The 16,154-nt window shown below is 45.5% G+C and overlaps 1 pseudogene; it reads left to right on the top strand.

The window, feature by feature from the left end:
* The first annotated feature begins 2,081 nt into the window (after nucleotides 1–2,081).
* Nucleotides 2,082–2,733, top strand: LOC115892365 (annotated as a pseudogene).
* The last annotated feature ends 13,421 nt before the right edge of the window (nucleotides 2,734–16,154 follow it).

Here is a 16,154-nt window from a genome sequence, read left to right as displayed (position 1 = left end):
ACTGCACTCCAGCCTGGGAGACAGAGCAAGACTCCGTCTCAAAAAAAAAAAAAAAAAAAAAAAAAAAAAGAAACTGGTAAAAGTCAATGATTCTTGGGATGAAAACTGGTGGATTAGAGAATAGAGGTGGGTAAGGAATTTTAATTCTCACTGTATACTTGATAGTGTTTGATTTTTTTTTTTTACCATGTTAATGTATTAACTATTAAAAATAGCTGGGTGCAGTGGCTCATGCCTGTAATTCCAGCACTTAGGGAGGCTGAGGTGGCAGATCACTTGAGGCCAGGAATTTGAGACCAGTGTGGTCAACATAGCAAAATCCTGACTCTACTAAAAATACAAAAATTAGATAGGTGTGGTGACGCACGCCTGTAATCCCAGCTACTACAACCTCTGCCTTCCAGATTCAAGTGACTCTCCTGCCTCAGCCTCCCGAATAGCTGGAATTACAGGTGCTGGGCACTAAGCCTGGCTAATTTTTGTATTTTTAGTAGAGATGAGGTCTTGCCATGTTGGTCAGGTTCGTCTCAAACTCTTGATCTCAGGTAATCCGCCCAACTTGGGCTCCCAAAGTACTGGGTTTACAGGTATAAGCCACTGCCCCTGACCTTAGACTTTCTTGAAGCTTAGTCTCTGGATGTGTTTTGAGTTTCCCAATTAGATACATGCCTGAGGGGCTTGATCTGCAACTCAGCTAAAGTGCGGAATAAAATGAAGTCGCATGTGAGGATTCAGTAAGTCACATCTCTGGTACCAACAGCTCTGGCAGTGGCTTCCTGTTCCCCAGGTCCTGGCTAAGATAATGTGTTCCTGGAGCCAACAGTTGGAAAAATGGCTTCCTAATTTCCCAGTTTTCTGATGTGGCACAGGCAACAGTTTTCTTGGTGATAACTTAGGTCTATCTGAAACCAACCTTCATTCAATAATCCTGACTAAGTATAGATTGTTAAAATGTGTAAGCCTTGTTTGCAGTAGGCTTTATGAGATACACTGGCACTAATCCAAAATTAATGTCCCTTACAAGGATGGTCTTGACGGTTATGGGTGTAGGGACACGACATGTATGCTGGGACCATAGCACTCTAACCCTCTTTCTTTCCTTTAGGAAATTTCATCAGGTGATGAGTCAGAGATGCAGGGCCTACCATCCCCTTCAGCAGCTGAAAGTGCTAGGTACTCTTTTTCCACCTGCCTTGCAGTTAGAGCACTGGCATGTGGACTGGGCTCTGCCAGTCAGCCACATCTGCCTCGAAGTTTGCTAGAAAAGTTGGTTTCAGGAGGATCGCTTCCTGGAAAGCAGTGACTGCGAAGTAGTGATCAGTCCAGTATCTGATGGTCATGGTATCGTTGGCACAAGCAACATATCTGGAGCTCTTCAATCACGGCAGTGGTGTCTTGTCATCAGACCAGTTCTGCAATTTGGTTTTGGCTCTTTCTCATTATGTAGCTCAAAATACGGTTCTTTAGCCCACCCATTTATTTTATAGGCTACATAATATCCTTTCTTGTTGTTGTTTTTTTGAGATAGGGTCTTGCTCTGTTGTTAGGATTATACTACATACAACTTCAAGCACATTCACTTTGAAAATTACCTCTAGTTACCGCATCCAGCTCTGAGTACAGAATCTCTAGGGGATGTCCAATATTTCCAATCGCTCCAGATCTTAAAACCCATGGCTAAAATTATATATTTACTAGCAACATATTCTTGGTCCATTTTGTGTTGCTGTAACAGAGCACCACTGACTGGGTAGTTTCAAAGAAAAGAAATATATTTTTCACAGTTCTGGAGGCAGATGAGTCCAATATCAAGGTGCTGGTGTCTGTTGAAGGCCTTCTTGCTAAGTCATTCAAGTTGGAATATGGAAGGGCAAGAGAGTGTGGGACAGCAAGAAACTGAACTCAAAACCTCAAGTCTTTTCATGAACCCAGACACTGAGCCACTGATGAGGACTCAGCAACTTTTCCTTTGAGCCCCCTTGCTTCCTGATGCTCCATACTCTACCTTTGCCCACTTCCCTCCACTTCTTCCACTGCTACCTCTGTAGGCAGTTTCTGCTGAGGAAGAGGAATTGTATAGTATGTTTACTAGTCAGAACCTCTACTCTTTTGACCTCTTTGCTGGATGCAACTAAGGGCAATAACCTGCTTCCTGCTGGCACTGAGGATTATATCCATACAAGAATTTGATAAAGGAATGGCAGGAAGACCCTTACTACTGTCCAAGGAATTGCTGATGACTACCATAAAAAAAAAAAACTAGGCCAGGCACAGTGGCTCATGTCTGTAATCCCAGCACTTTGGGAGGCCTAGGTGGGTGGATCACATGAGGTCAGGAGTTCAAGACCAGCCTGGGCAACATGCTGAAATCCCATCTTTACTAAAAATACCAAAACTGGTTGGTTGTGGTGGTGCATGTCTGTAGTCCTGGCTACTTGGGAGGCTGAGGCAGGAGAATCCCTTGAACCTGGGAGAAGGAGGTTGCAGTGAGCCAAGATTATCATGTCACTGCACTCCACCCTGGGCAACAGAGCAAGACTCTGAAAAAAAAAAAAAAAAGAGAGAGAAAGAAAGAAACTAGTGAAGGCACTCAAGAAAAAATTTGTCTGAATTGAGCATCCAGAAAATGCAGAACTAATTAAGCTACAGAGTGACCCGTGCAAGAACCTATGCCAGTTCCTTGCAGTGACTGCACTGGCCAAGGACAGTGAGCTGAAGGTTCATGGGTTCTAAGTGTCTGTGGCTCACTGAAGCTTAAGTGAGGATTTTCTTGCAATGAGTAGAATTTCCCTTCTGTCTTTGTCACAAGTTTAAAAACTTCACAGTGTGTATGAAGTAACTATTTGGGGTCTGCCTTTAGCTTGGACTAGTGTAACTCCTTCATGTAATAAACTGAAAAGAGCTACACAGACAAAAAAGAAAAGTCCCTTCATAACTGGCATTAATCCATTCACGAGGATGGAGCATTCATGACATAAACATATTCTATTAGGCCCCATTTTCCAAAACTATTGCACTAGGGATTAAGTTTTCAATACATATTCTTTGGGGGAATATATTTAAACCATAGCATGTACCATATGGACAACAGTAGAGGAAGAGGATAATCTTTTCATGGGCTTAATTGTGTCCCTCCAAAATTTATATGTTGCAATCTTAACCCTTAGTGTCTCAGAATGTGACTACATTTGAACATATGGCCTTTAAGGGGATAATTAAGGCAAAATGAGTTCATTAGGGTTGGCTATAGCTCAGTATGATTAGTGTCTTTTTTTTTTCTGAGACTGAGTCTAGCTTTGTCGCCCAGGCTGGAGTGCAGTGGCACGATACTTCGGCTCACTGCAACCTCTGCCTCCTGGGTTCAAGTGATTCTCCTGCCTCAGCCTCCCAAGTAGCTGGGATTACAGGCGTCCACCACCACGCTCAGCTAATTTTTGTATTTTTAGTAGAGATGGGGTTTCACTGTGTTGGCCAGGCTGTTCTTGAACCCCTGACTTCAGGTGATCTGCCTGCCTTGGCCTCCTAAAGTGCTGGGATTACAAGCATGAGCCAATGTGCACGGACTTGACTGGTGTCTTTATAAGAAGAGAACAAGGCCAGGCTCAGTGGCTCAATCTCGTAATCCCAGCACTTTGGGAGGCTGAGGCAAGCATATCACCTGAGGTCAGGAGTTCGAGATCAGCCTGGCCAACATGGCGAAACCCCATTCCTACAAAAACACAAAAATTAGACGGGCATGGTGGCAGGTGCCTGTAATTCCAGCTACTCAGGAGGCTGAGGCACAAGAATCTCTTGAACCTGTGAGGTGGAGGTTGCAAGGAGCAGAGATTGCGCCATTGCACTCCACCTCTGGGCGACAGAGTAAGACTCCGTCTTGGGGGGGTAGAGAGAGAAAGCTGTACCTAGCCTGGGCAACATGGCGAAACCCAGTCTCAAAAAAAAAATACAAATTTGGCTGGGCGCAGTGGCTCACATATGTAATCCCAGCACTTTGGGAGGCTGAGGCAGGTGGACCACGAGGTCAGGAGACTGAGACCATCCTGGCTAACATGGTGACAATTCGTCTCTTCTAAAAATACAAAAAAAAAAAAAAAAAAAAAAAAAAAAATTAGGTGGGCATGGTGGTGGGTGCCTGTAGTCCCAGTTACTCGGGAGGCTGAGGCATGAGAATGGTGTGAACCCGGGAGGCGGATCTTGGAGTGAGCCGAGATCGTGCCACTGCACTCCAGCCTGCGTGACATAGCGAGGCTAGGTCTCAAAAAACAAAAAACAAACAAACAAACAAACAAACAGCCATGTGGTGGCATACGCCTGTAGTTCCAGCTACTCGTGTGGCTATGCGGGAAGATCCCTTGAGCCCGGGAGGTGGAGGCTGCAGTGAACTGAGATCATGCTACTGCGCTCCAGCCTGGGTGACAGAGAGGAGAGGCAGAATCTGGTGCCAGATTACCTGAGTTCAAAGCCAAACTCTGCACCCATTAGCTAGAATTACTTAATCTCTCTATATGTTAGGATTCATAAATTAATATATATGTAAAACACTTGGTACAGCCACTGCCACAAAGTGTATACTGTGTGAGTCCTTGCTATTGTGTTTTGTTTTGTTTTGTTTTAGACAGAGTCTGGTGCTGTCGCCCAGGCTGGAGAGCAATGGCGCGATCTCGGCTCACTGCAACCTCTACCTACTGGGTTCAAGCGATTCTCCTGCCTCAGCCTTCCGAGTAGTTGGGATTACAGGCACCCGCCATTATGCCTGGCTAATTTTCGTATTTTTGTAGAGATGGGGTTTCACCATGTTGGGTCTTGAACTCCTGACCTCAGGTGATCTGCCCGCCTCAGCCTCCGAAAGTGCTGGGATTACAGGCGTGAGCCACCGCGCCTGGCCTAGTGCTTGCTATTGTTAAGGAGGAAGCTAAATGACCTTTAGGTGGAAAAAAATATCAGAGAAGCAGGTCTATGGTCTGGAAAAAGAAATTTCTCTTTTTGAAGGTGAGATAGATTAAATATCAAGTTCATTCAGATGAGAGAATATCTATGGAATTAAAATGAATAGGTGGACAAAAATGAGAATACATCAGGCAGAACAATATGAATGTTCTGCAGCTAAATGTTCCTTACTTCTTTAATTAAAATGTTTAAACAAATGAACAGAAATTATCAATCTCTTTTTCAGAGAATATGGAATTCGCAGTTAACAAAAATCATTGCAATTTAGCTGGGTGTGGGGACACACGCTTGTAGTCACAGGTAGTCAGCAGGATGAGGCAGGAGGATCCCTTGAGTCCAGGAATTCAAGTCCAGCCTAGGCAACATAGTATGACTCCGTCTTTACAGTAAATGAAAGATAAAACAAGGCCAGGCATGGTGGCTCACGCCTGTAATCCTAGCACTTGGGGAGGCCAAGGCAGGAGGATTGCTTGAGCCCAGGAGTTCTAGACCAGCCTGGGCAACACAGGGAGGCCCTGTCTCAACAACAACAACAACAACAACAACAACAACAACAACAACAATTAGCCAGGTGTATGGTGGAGTGCACATGTGGTTCCAGCTACCCAGGAGGCTGACGTGGGAGGATCAGTTTGAGCCTGGGAGGTCAAAGCTGCAGTGAGCTGTGATTGTACCACTGCACTCCAGCCTGAGTGACAGAGCAAGACCTTATCTCAAAAAATAAATAAAATAAAATAATTGCAATTGAACTTGACACACACTCATTTTTTAAAAACACACAAGCCGGCCGGGCGCGGTGGCTCAAGCCTGTAATCCCAGCACTTTGGGAGGCCGAGACGGGCGGATCACGAGGTCAGGAGATCGAGACCATCCTGGCTAACACAGTGAAACCCCGTCTCTACCAAAAAATACAAAAAACTAGCCGGGTGTAGTGGCGGGCGCCTGTAGTCCCAGCTGCTCGGGAGGCTGAGGCAGGAGAATGGCGTGAACCCAGGAGGCGGAGCTTGCAGTGAGCTGAGATCCAGCCACTGCACTCCAGCCTGGGCGACAGAGCAAGACTCCGTCTCAAAAAAAAAAAAAAAAAAAAAAAAAAAAAAAAAAAAATAAAAACACACAAGCCCAGAGTCTCATGCAAAGAAAAATTATTAGATTATTAGGCTTAATTTATTTGAGGACACTAAGTTGCTGACAAGTTTTATTTATTTATTTATTTATTTATTTATTTATTTATGTTTTTATACAGACAGGTTCTCGCCATGTTGCCCAGAGTGGTCTTGAACTCCTAGCCTCAGGCAATTCTCCTGCCTCAGCCTCCCTAAGTGCTGGGATTACTGGAGTTTCTTTTGTGTTCTATTTTGCATGTAACTTGCATGCAATGACTCTAGTAGAGTTGTTTTTTTTTTTTTTGGAGACGGAGTTTCACTCCTGCCCCAGCCTCTCCAGTAGCTGGGATTGCAGGCATGTGCCACCATGCCTGGCTAATTTTGTATTTTTAGTAGAGACGGGGGTTTCTCCATGTTGGTCAGGCTGGTCTCGAACTCCCCACCTAAGGTGATCCCCCCCCAAAATGCTGGGATTACAGGCATGAGCCACCACTACCGGCCAGTAGTTTTTGTTGTTGTTTTGTTTTGTTTTTTTTTTTGCTTCTTCAAACACAAGCTTGAAAAACAGTTTACACTTGCCCAAATACAGAATAGAACTCATTTAATTTGAACAATCTGTTGATAGAAGATTAGAGCAATGTCTCCTTTCTTTTTTTTTTTTTTTTTTTTTTTTTGACGGAGTCTCGCTCTGTCGCCCGGGCTGGAGTGCAGTGGCCGGAACTCAGCTCACTGCAAGCTCCGCCTCCCGGGTTTACGCCATTCTCCTGCCTCAGCCTCCCGAGTAGCTGGGACTACAGGTGCCCGCTACCTCGCCCGGCTAGTTTTTTTTTTTGTATTTTTTAGTAGAGACGGGGTTTCACCGTGTTAGCCAGGATGGTCTCGATCTCCTGACCTCGTGATCCGCCCGTCTCGGCCTCCCAAAGTGCTGGGATTACAGGCTTGAGCCACCGCGCCCGGCCGTCTCCTTTCAAGATATAATCAAGACAGAGTTTCAGGTTGGGTGTGGTGGTTTATACCTGTAATCCCAGCACTTTGGGAGGATCGCTTGAGGCCAGGAGTTAGAGACCAGCCTGGCCAACATAGCAAGACTCCTTCTCTTATTAAATAAAAATGTTATTAACAACAGCAAAAAAAAAAGACAGAGCTTCAACAAATTCTTAGAGGCCACGCACCATGACTTATGCCTGTAATCTCAGCACTTTGGGAGACGGAGTTTCACTCTTGTTGCCCAGGCAGGAGTGCAATGGGATGATCTCAGCTCACTGCAACCTCCACCTCCTGGGTTCAAGCAATTCTCCTGCCTCAGTCTCCCTATTAGCTGGGATTACAAGCGCCCGCCACCATGCCCAGCTAATTTTTTGTATTTTTGGTAGAGATGGGGTCTCACCATGTTGGCCAGGCTGGTCTTGAACTCCTGACCTCGTGATCCACCCATCTCAGCCTCCCAAAGTGCTGGGATTACAGCTGTGAGCCACCGCGCTGGCCTGGTATGATTTTCTTAAACAACGGTACATTTGTTTTTAAAGTAAATTTGACAAGAAATATCCCATTTTGTTTACAAAGCTATTGTGAGAAGGCACTCCTAATTTTGTGGGATGAACCAATCAACAGGCATTACAGCAAGTGTGTATGAAAGAAGCCGGCCAGGCCTGGTGGCTCACGCCTGTAATCCCAGCACTTTGGGAGGCTGAGGCGGGCAGATCACGAGGTCAGGAGATCCTGACCATCCTGGCTAACATGGTGAAACCCCGCCTCTACTAAAATTATAAAAAATTAGCCGGGCGTGGTGGCAGGCGCCTATAGTCCCTGCTACTTGGGAGACTGAGGCAGGAGAATGGCGTGAACCCGGGAAGTGGAGCTTGTAGTGAGCCGAGATCGCACCACTGCACTCCAGCCTGGGCGACAGAGCGAGACTCTGTCTCAAAAAAAAAAAAAAAAAAAAAAAAAAAAGAAGTCAGACAAGTTTAGGAAGTGCTAGGTGAAGCAACATTGAACAGACTTGTTGGTTGAAAGACTTCTTAGAAGCTTAGAGGCCTCATGACGCTGACATGTGCTGTGATTTTATAAGGCAGGGTTATGATATACGGCATTTTCTATACTTACTCAAACAAGAAACTTGCTTTCAAAGATTAGCTAATGAAACTAGAATTTGTGGAATACACTTGGACTACCTGAACTAAGATAAATGACCCATGGAGTAAAATCTTCCCAATGCAAAATAATTCCCTAGTACCCCGTCAGTCTTATCACTCAGTGACAATAATCTCTGCTCCCCACTTAGAGCAAACAGAATAAAACGTTGTATCAAATTGAGGCTGGTCTGACTGAAGTGGTGTTTACAACTAATTGATCACAACCAGTTACAGATTTATTTGTCCTTCTCCACTCGCACTGCTTCACTTCACTAGCCTTACACAAATTTCTAAAATCAACTTGTAAATTAAAGGCAGGTATAAACATAAAATTGTAAAAAAAACTTGTAATGGCTTGCAACCATTTGAGGAGGTGTTCAAACTCTCACATTAGTCAGAGAAATGTAAATTAAAATTCGATGAGGCAAGGCGCAGTGGCTCACGCCTATAATCGCAGCACATCGAGAGGCCCATGGGGAGGATTCCTTGAAGTCAGGAGTTTGAGACCAGCCTGGGCAACAAAGTGAGACCCCATCTCTAAAAACAAAATTATGTATTTATGTATATTTTTGAGACAGAATCTCACTCTGTTGCCCAGGCTGAAGTGCCTCAGTGCTATCTCAGCTCACTGCAGACTCTACCTCCCAGGTTCAAGCGATTCTCCTGCCTCAGCATCCCAAGTAGCTGGGATTACAGGCGTGTGCCACCATGCTTGGCTAAATTTTTTTTTTTTTTGAGATGGAGTCTCGCTATGTTGCCCAGGCAGGAGTGTGGTGGCCGGATCTCAGCTCACTGCAATCTCTGCCTCCTGGGTTCAAGTGGTTCTCTTGCCTCAGCCTCCTGAGTAGCTGGGATTACAGGCGCACACCACCACACCTAACTAATGTTTGTAGTTTTAGTAGAGATAGGGTTTCACCATGTTGGCCAGGCTGGTCTTGAGCTCCTGACCTTGTGATCCACCCACCTCGGCCTCCCAAAGTGCTGGGATTATAGGCGTGAGCCACCGCACCTAGCCTGTGTAATTTTTATGTTTTTGGTAAAGACGGCATTTCACCATGTTGGCTACGCTGGTCTCGAACTTCTGGCCTCAAGTGATCTTGAATTTTTTTTTTTTTTTAATAGCCAGGCATGGTGCCATAAGTATTTAGTCCCTGAGTATTTAGTACTCAGGATAATTACTTGAGCCCTGCAGGAGATTGAGTCTGCAGTGATCTACGATGGTATATTCCCCTTCAGCCTGGGTGATAGAGCAAGATCTCAATTCTAAAACAACAACAACAGCAACAACCCCACAAAAAACCAAAAAACTTCAATGAGATACTACTTTACATCCATCAGACCTGCAGAATTTTTTTTTTTTGAGACAGAGTCTTGCTCTGTCGCCCAGGCTGGCGGGATCTCAGCTCACTGCAAGCTGCATCTCCCAGGTTCATGCCATTCTCCTGCCTCAGCCTCCTGAGTAGCTGGGCCTACAGGCGCCCTCCATCATGCCCGGCTAATTTTTTTTTGTATTTTTAGTAGAGACAGGGTTTCACCATGTTAGCCAGGATGGTCTTCGTCTCCCGACCTCGTGATCCACCTGCCTCAGCCTCCCAAAGTGCTGGGATTACAGGCGTGAAGCACTGCGCCCGCCCAGTTTTTTTTTTTTTTTTTTTAATGTTTTATTTACATAGGTTAATGAGGAACAAGTGTTTGGTTACATGAGTAAGTTCTTTAGTGGTGACTTGTGAGATTTCGATGCACCCATTACCTGAGCAGTAAACACTGCACACAATTTGTAGTCTTTTGTTCCTCACCCCCTTCCCAGCCTTTTCCCTGAGTCCCCAAAGTCCTTTGTGTCATTCTTATGCTTTTGCATCCTCATAGCTTAGCTCCCACTTATAAGTGAGAACATACTATGTTTGGTTTTCCATTCCTGAATTACTTCACTTAGCATAATAGTCTCCAGTCTCCTCCAGGTCGCTGTGAATGCCATTAATTCATTCCTTTTTATGGTTGAGTAGTATTCCATAGTATCTATATCTATATATACCACAATTTCCTTATCCACTTGTTGATTGATGGACATTTGGGTAGACCTGCATTAGAAGATTTGTAGTACCTATCACTAGAGGGGCTGTGGAGAAAAAAGAAGCTCTCATATTGCTGATGTAAAGGCAAATTTTTTTAGCTTTTTTGGAAAGCAACCTGGCAGCATCTTTTTTCCCTCCCTCCCTCGTTTCCTTCTTTTTTTTTTTAAACAGTGTCTTACTTTGTCACCCAGGCTGGAGTGCAGTGGTGTGATCTTGACTCCCTGCAACCTCTGCCTCCTGGGTTCAAGCGATTCTCTTGCCTCAGCCTCCAGAGCAGACAGGATTACAGGTGTGCCACTATGACCAGCTAATTTTTATTTTTATTTTTTTTGAGACAGAGTCTGTCTCTGTCACCCAGGCTGGAGTGCAATGGCGCAATCTTGGCACACTGCAAACTCTGCCTCCCAGGTTCAGGCAATTCTCCTGCCTCAGCCTCCCGAATAGCTGGGATTACAGGCGCCCACAACTATGCCCGGCTAATTTTTGTATTTTTAGTAGACATGGTTTCACCATGTTGACCAGACTGGTCTTGAACTCCTGACATCAGGTGATCTGCCTGCCTCGGCCTCCCAATGTGCTGGGATGACAGGTGTGAATCACCATGCCTGGCCGTCTCTTCTTCTTACAAGGACACCAGTCCTAGTCCCCCCCACCCTTATGACTTTATTTAACCTTAATTCATTTCCTTCCTTCCTTCCTTCCTTCCTTCCTTCCTTCCTTCCTTCCTTCCTTCCTTCCTTCCTTCCTCCCTTCCTTCCTCCCTCCCTCCCTCCCTTCCTTCTTTCCTTCCTTCTTTCCTTCCTTCTTTCCTTCCTTCCTTCCAGACGGAGTCTCACTCTATCACCAGGCCGGAGTGCAGTGGCATGATCTCGGCTCACTGCAACCTCCGCCTCCCAGGTCAAGCAACACTCCTGCCTCAGCCTCCCAAGTAGCTGGGACTACAGGCGCATGCTGCCATGCCCGGTTAATCTTTTCTGTATTTTAGTAGAGACGGGGGTTTCACTATGTTGCCCAGGCTGGTCTTAAACTCCTGAGCTGAGGCAATCCACCCACCTTGTCCTCTGAAAGTGCCGCGATTACAGGCATGAACCACTGCGCCTGGCCTAATTACTTCTTTAAAGGCCCTATCTTTGGCCAGGTGTGGTGGCTGAAGAAATAAATAAAATAAAATAAAAGTCAGGAATTGCAATAGGGAAAGAGTTTAACACAGATAGAGCTGACTAAATGGAAGTCTGGAGGTTTATTATTACTCAAATCAATCTCCCTGAAAATTCATAGGCTAGAGTTTTTCAAAGATAATTTGGCAGGCAGGGGGCTAGGGAATGGGTTCTGCTGATTGTTTGGGGATGCAATCATAACTGTGTGGAAACCGGTCTTCTTGTGCCGAATTCGCTTCCAGGTGGAGGCCACAGAGGGTCTGATCTAGCTAGAATCATCTGCTCGTCAGAAATACAAAAGTCTGAAAAGCATCTTAAAAGGCCAATCCTAGGTTCTACAATAGTGACGTTATTTACAAGAGTAATTGGGGAGGTTGTAAATCGTGGAACCTCTGGAACAGTGACTAGTAATCCTTTAAGGAAGCCTATATCTTAGTGGAATTCAGGCCCCTCATCCTCCTAAACTGGTGGTCTTTCATTGCAGTTTTGGGAAGAGATGTGAACATTTAAACTACACATTTCTCCCAAAGTTAGTTTGGCCCATGTCCAGGAATGACCAAGGGCAGTTTGGAGGTTAAAGGCAAGATGGAATTGTTTAGGTCAGTTCTCTTTTACTGTCATAATTTTCTCACTGTTATAATTTTTGCAAAAGCAGTTTCAGAACTCTATGTAGTTCCCAGGTTTATTACTTTTAGTTTCACCAAAACGAAGAGACAGAGCAGGGTTTTTCTGCCCCAGTTGCAAATTTTTAGGAAAGGGAAACTAACTGGCCCAACCTGGGTCAAATGTCCTGCTTTGGTCCAATCACTGTGACCAATGCTGGTCATTGAATATATATATATATATATATATATATGGCAGCTAAAGTCCTGAGGGATGGTATGGAGTCGGGAGGCTTTCCAAGAGAGGGGGTTGTGATGAGCTGGAAATGTACCTGATCCTTGTCTTTCTGTAGTACCCAAACCTAAGTCAATCCTACCACCCTCCTGTTTTTTGCCTGAGCAGCCAAGAGCTGCTGGAGGGGTGGGGGAAAGTCAAACAACCATCTACAGAATTTTCAAATGGAAATTTTAAATGAGAAAAATCATGATGTTGGTTGGATGGACAGGGATGGTGCTGGGGTAGCATTGCAAAGGACTGGGCTGGGTGCGGTGGCTCACGCCTGGAATCTCAGCACTCTGGGAGGCAGAGGTGGGCAGATCACCTGAGGTCAGGAGTTGGAGACCAGCCTGGTCAACACAGCAAAACCCCGTCTCTATTAAAAAATACAAAAATTAGCTGGGCGTGGTGGCATGTGCCTGTAATCCCAACTACTCGGGACCCTAAGGCTGGAGAACTGCTTGAACCTGGGAAGTGGAGGTTGCAGTGAGCCGAGATCGTGCTACTGCACTCCAGCCTGGGTGACAGAGTGAGACTCCATCCAAAAAAAAAAAAAAAAAAAGGGAGAAGACTGGTTCTCTGGCCCCAAAGACTCATGATCTCGGTGAATTCACCACAGTTCAGGGTCAAGCTCCAAATTTTGCATGCTTAGAAATGTGAACTTGTGGCTGGTCATCCCAGCACTTTGGGAGGCCAAGGCTGGTGTATCACCTGAGGTCAGGAATTCGAGACCAGCCTGGCCAACATGGTGAAACCTCATCTCTACTAAAAATACACAAATTAGCCAGACGTGGTGGTGGGTACCTCTAATCCCAGCTACTCGGGAGGCTGAGGCAGGAGAATCGCTTGAACCTGGGAGGTGGAGGTTATGGTGAGCCAAGATTGTGCCACTGAACCCCAGCCTGGGCTGCAGAGTGAGACTCCGTCTCAAAGGAAAAAAAAAAAAAAAAAAGAAATGTGAACTTGTCAATATCTCAGAACTGATACAATTTGTGGATAGTGATTCACATTAATGAAATTTGCACAGAACTGGTGTACAAATTCTAAATGAAAATTTATTTATTTTTATTTATTTATTTTTGAGATAGAATTTCGCTCTTGTTGCTAGGTTGGAGTGCAATGGTGGGATCTCAGCTCACCAAAACCTCCATCTCCCGGGTTCAAGTGATTCTCCTACCTCAGCCTCCCAACTAGCTGGGATTACAGGCATGCACCACCATGCCTGGCTAATTTTTTTGTATTTTTAGTAGAGATGGGGGTTTCACCATGTTGGTCAGGCTGGTCTTGAACTCCTGACCTCGGGTGATCTGCCCAACTTGGCTTCCCAAAGTGCTGAGATTATAGGCGTGAGCCACTGTGCCTGGTCTTTAAATGAAAATTTATTCATTTACAAATATTTAAGGGCATATCAACCTCCTCCAGATATGTTTTGCAAACACCTTTTTGAACCAAACTCAATGCCAATCCCTGTTCTGGGTGCTGGAGATACCGAGATAAATAAAATATAGGGTTTGTTTTCTTTTTTATTTTCCTATTTCTGAATAGATCACAAGGCTTTGTTTTCTGAGAGCTCCCTAACTTGTGAGTACACTGGGTGTGGGCAGACACCTTTTCTCTCTGAAATCACAGAGCATAGAATGCAGCTTGTTGAGCCTCAAATCACAACAAGGGAGGCTGGCTGGAGGGCTGCAACAGTCAGTAGTGTCTTTGACGCCAGGGACAACTAGATATTAGAGTTGAGGTGGCCCAACCACAACCCCAGTACAGGTCTGCGACCAAGCACTGCCTCCTGATACTCTTTGCACTTCCATAGCTGAGCAGGACCTTTATTCTGTAGACATTTTTCATTTTTTTTTTTTTTTGAGATGGAGTCTCGCTCTGATGCCCAGGCTGTAGTGCAGTGGCGGGATCTCGGCTCACTGCAACCTCCGCCTCTTGGGTTCAAGTGATTCTTCTGCCTCAGCCTCCTGAGTAGCTGGGACTACAGGTGCCTGCCACCACGCCCAGCTAATTTTTTTTATATTTTTAGTAGAGATGGGATTTCACCATGTTGGCCAGGCTTGTCTCGATCCTTTGACCTCGTGATCCGCCCGCCTTGGCCTCCCATAGTGCTGGGATTACAGGTGTGAGCCACCACGCCCAGTCAACATTTTTCATTTTACGTGAAAGCTGTCTCCAGTCCTGGGTGCTGAATCATTGCTGGCGGCATTTGCCCGGCTCTCACCCATGCCGCATTGATCTTACTAACATATCACTCAGGACAGGACCTGGTTTCCCCAGTTTCGCACTCCTTGAGGGTCCCTCATTCTTGCCTGCTTGTTGATCTGTGCCATTCTGATTCGATTCTTGGCATCCCTCTGTGAGCTTCTGCCTTGCTTTGGTCACTTTTCTCTCCTCTCAGCTGTTTTTTTTTTTAAGCAGTTGTCAATTTCCTTCAATCTTCCACCCAGTCTTTCTCCTCCTAACTTGTAGCAGGTAACCTTGCCAACCACTGTAGCTAGAAAATGTGGGTGAGGTGTAACTTCTTTATACATATGTAGGTATAAGCTCCCTACAGAAAGCCTCAGTGCCCGACACGAGTGCCCCAGGCATCTCCCAGGTTCCTCCTTCTACTACTCTGTCCATTCCAGGGCTTGGTTGCTTTTGTGCCATCTGAGTCCTTTCTCTCTGCTCTGTGCCTGTGGTGGACAGTGTGCTTGGCTCTCAGTTCTGGCCTTTCCTCTTATTTTCCCTTGCTATATACTCTGCATGGCCCTTGTTGGTGTGAAAAGAAACCAAAAATATTTCATCCCAAAATATAATTCTTTGACTTATTTTGATATGGCTATTCAGAGGGCCTGTAGACAGAAATAGCCCTGAAAAGCTGCTTTTTGTGGAGGAGATTTACATCTGTAGAGAAAAAGTCACATTTGTGAAATACACAGCCAGGCTTTCCTTGAGCCCTGCTTCCTTTCTCCAGATCTAGAAAAGAGTAACTCAACCACAGGCTGCCATCTATTCTTTCTGAGATGACCTGAGATATTTTCTTTTCTTTTCTTTTTTGAGACAAAGTCTCACTCTGTCACCCAGGCTGGAGTGCAGTGGTGCAATCTCGGCTCACTGCAACCTCAGCCTCCCAGGTTCAAGCAATTCTTATGCCTCAGCCTCCCGAGTAGCTGGGACTACAGGTGCGTGCCACCAAGCCCAGCTTTTTTTGTATTTTTAGTAGAGACGGAATTTCGCCGTGTTGCCCAGGCTGGTCTTGAACTCTTGCGCTCAGACAATCCGCCCACCTTGGCCTCCCAAATTGCTGGAATCACAGGTATGAGCCACCGCGCCTGGCTGACCTGAGATATTTTCATCTGCAGAATAAGATATAACCTTTTCTTGCTTTCTTCTTTCACCCTCCCATTAACCTGTGTGGCCACCTCCCTCAGAGCCTGGAGAAACTTGGTCCTAGGCCATTGTTCTTTGGGCTTATTCATTTATCCTGAAAAGAACTGACTCCAACAACCAGCCCTCCATCCATCTTTTCCCCAGTGAAGAGAATATTTCAGCATCAACCATCTGGCCCTCCTTTGAGTTAATATCTTGTATGACTCCCTTGCACAGGTGCGCATGTAATGAATCTGTTATGCTTTTCTCTGTGACCCTTTATAATGGGGAGGGAAGAGCTCACTCTTTCTGCCCCTACAGCATTCCCTTGAGTCTTGTCTTAGGTCCTCTTCTTTGTCTCTAATTTATCTCCCTGAATGACCTCACCCACTCCCATGGCTTGAGTTGTCATCTCTGTGCAACTCCTGAATCTCTTTTTTCCAGCTGTTTGCTGACTCCTCCCCCGCCCTCCATTCTCTGCCTTGTTCTGTGCCTTGGGGCACCTTGCCC

Source organism: Rhinopithecus roxellana, chromosome 12 (assembly GCF_007565055.1).
Source record: "Rhinopithecus roxellana isolate Shanxi Qingling chromosome 12, ASM756505v1, whole genome shotgun sequence".
In the NCBI taxonomy this organism is placed as follows: domain Eukaryota; kingdom Metazoa; phylum Chordata; class Mammalia; order Primates; family Cercopithecidae; genus Rhinopithecus; species Rhinopithecus roxellana.
This window is presented reverse-complemented; position numbering and strand designations above follow the sequence as displayed.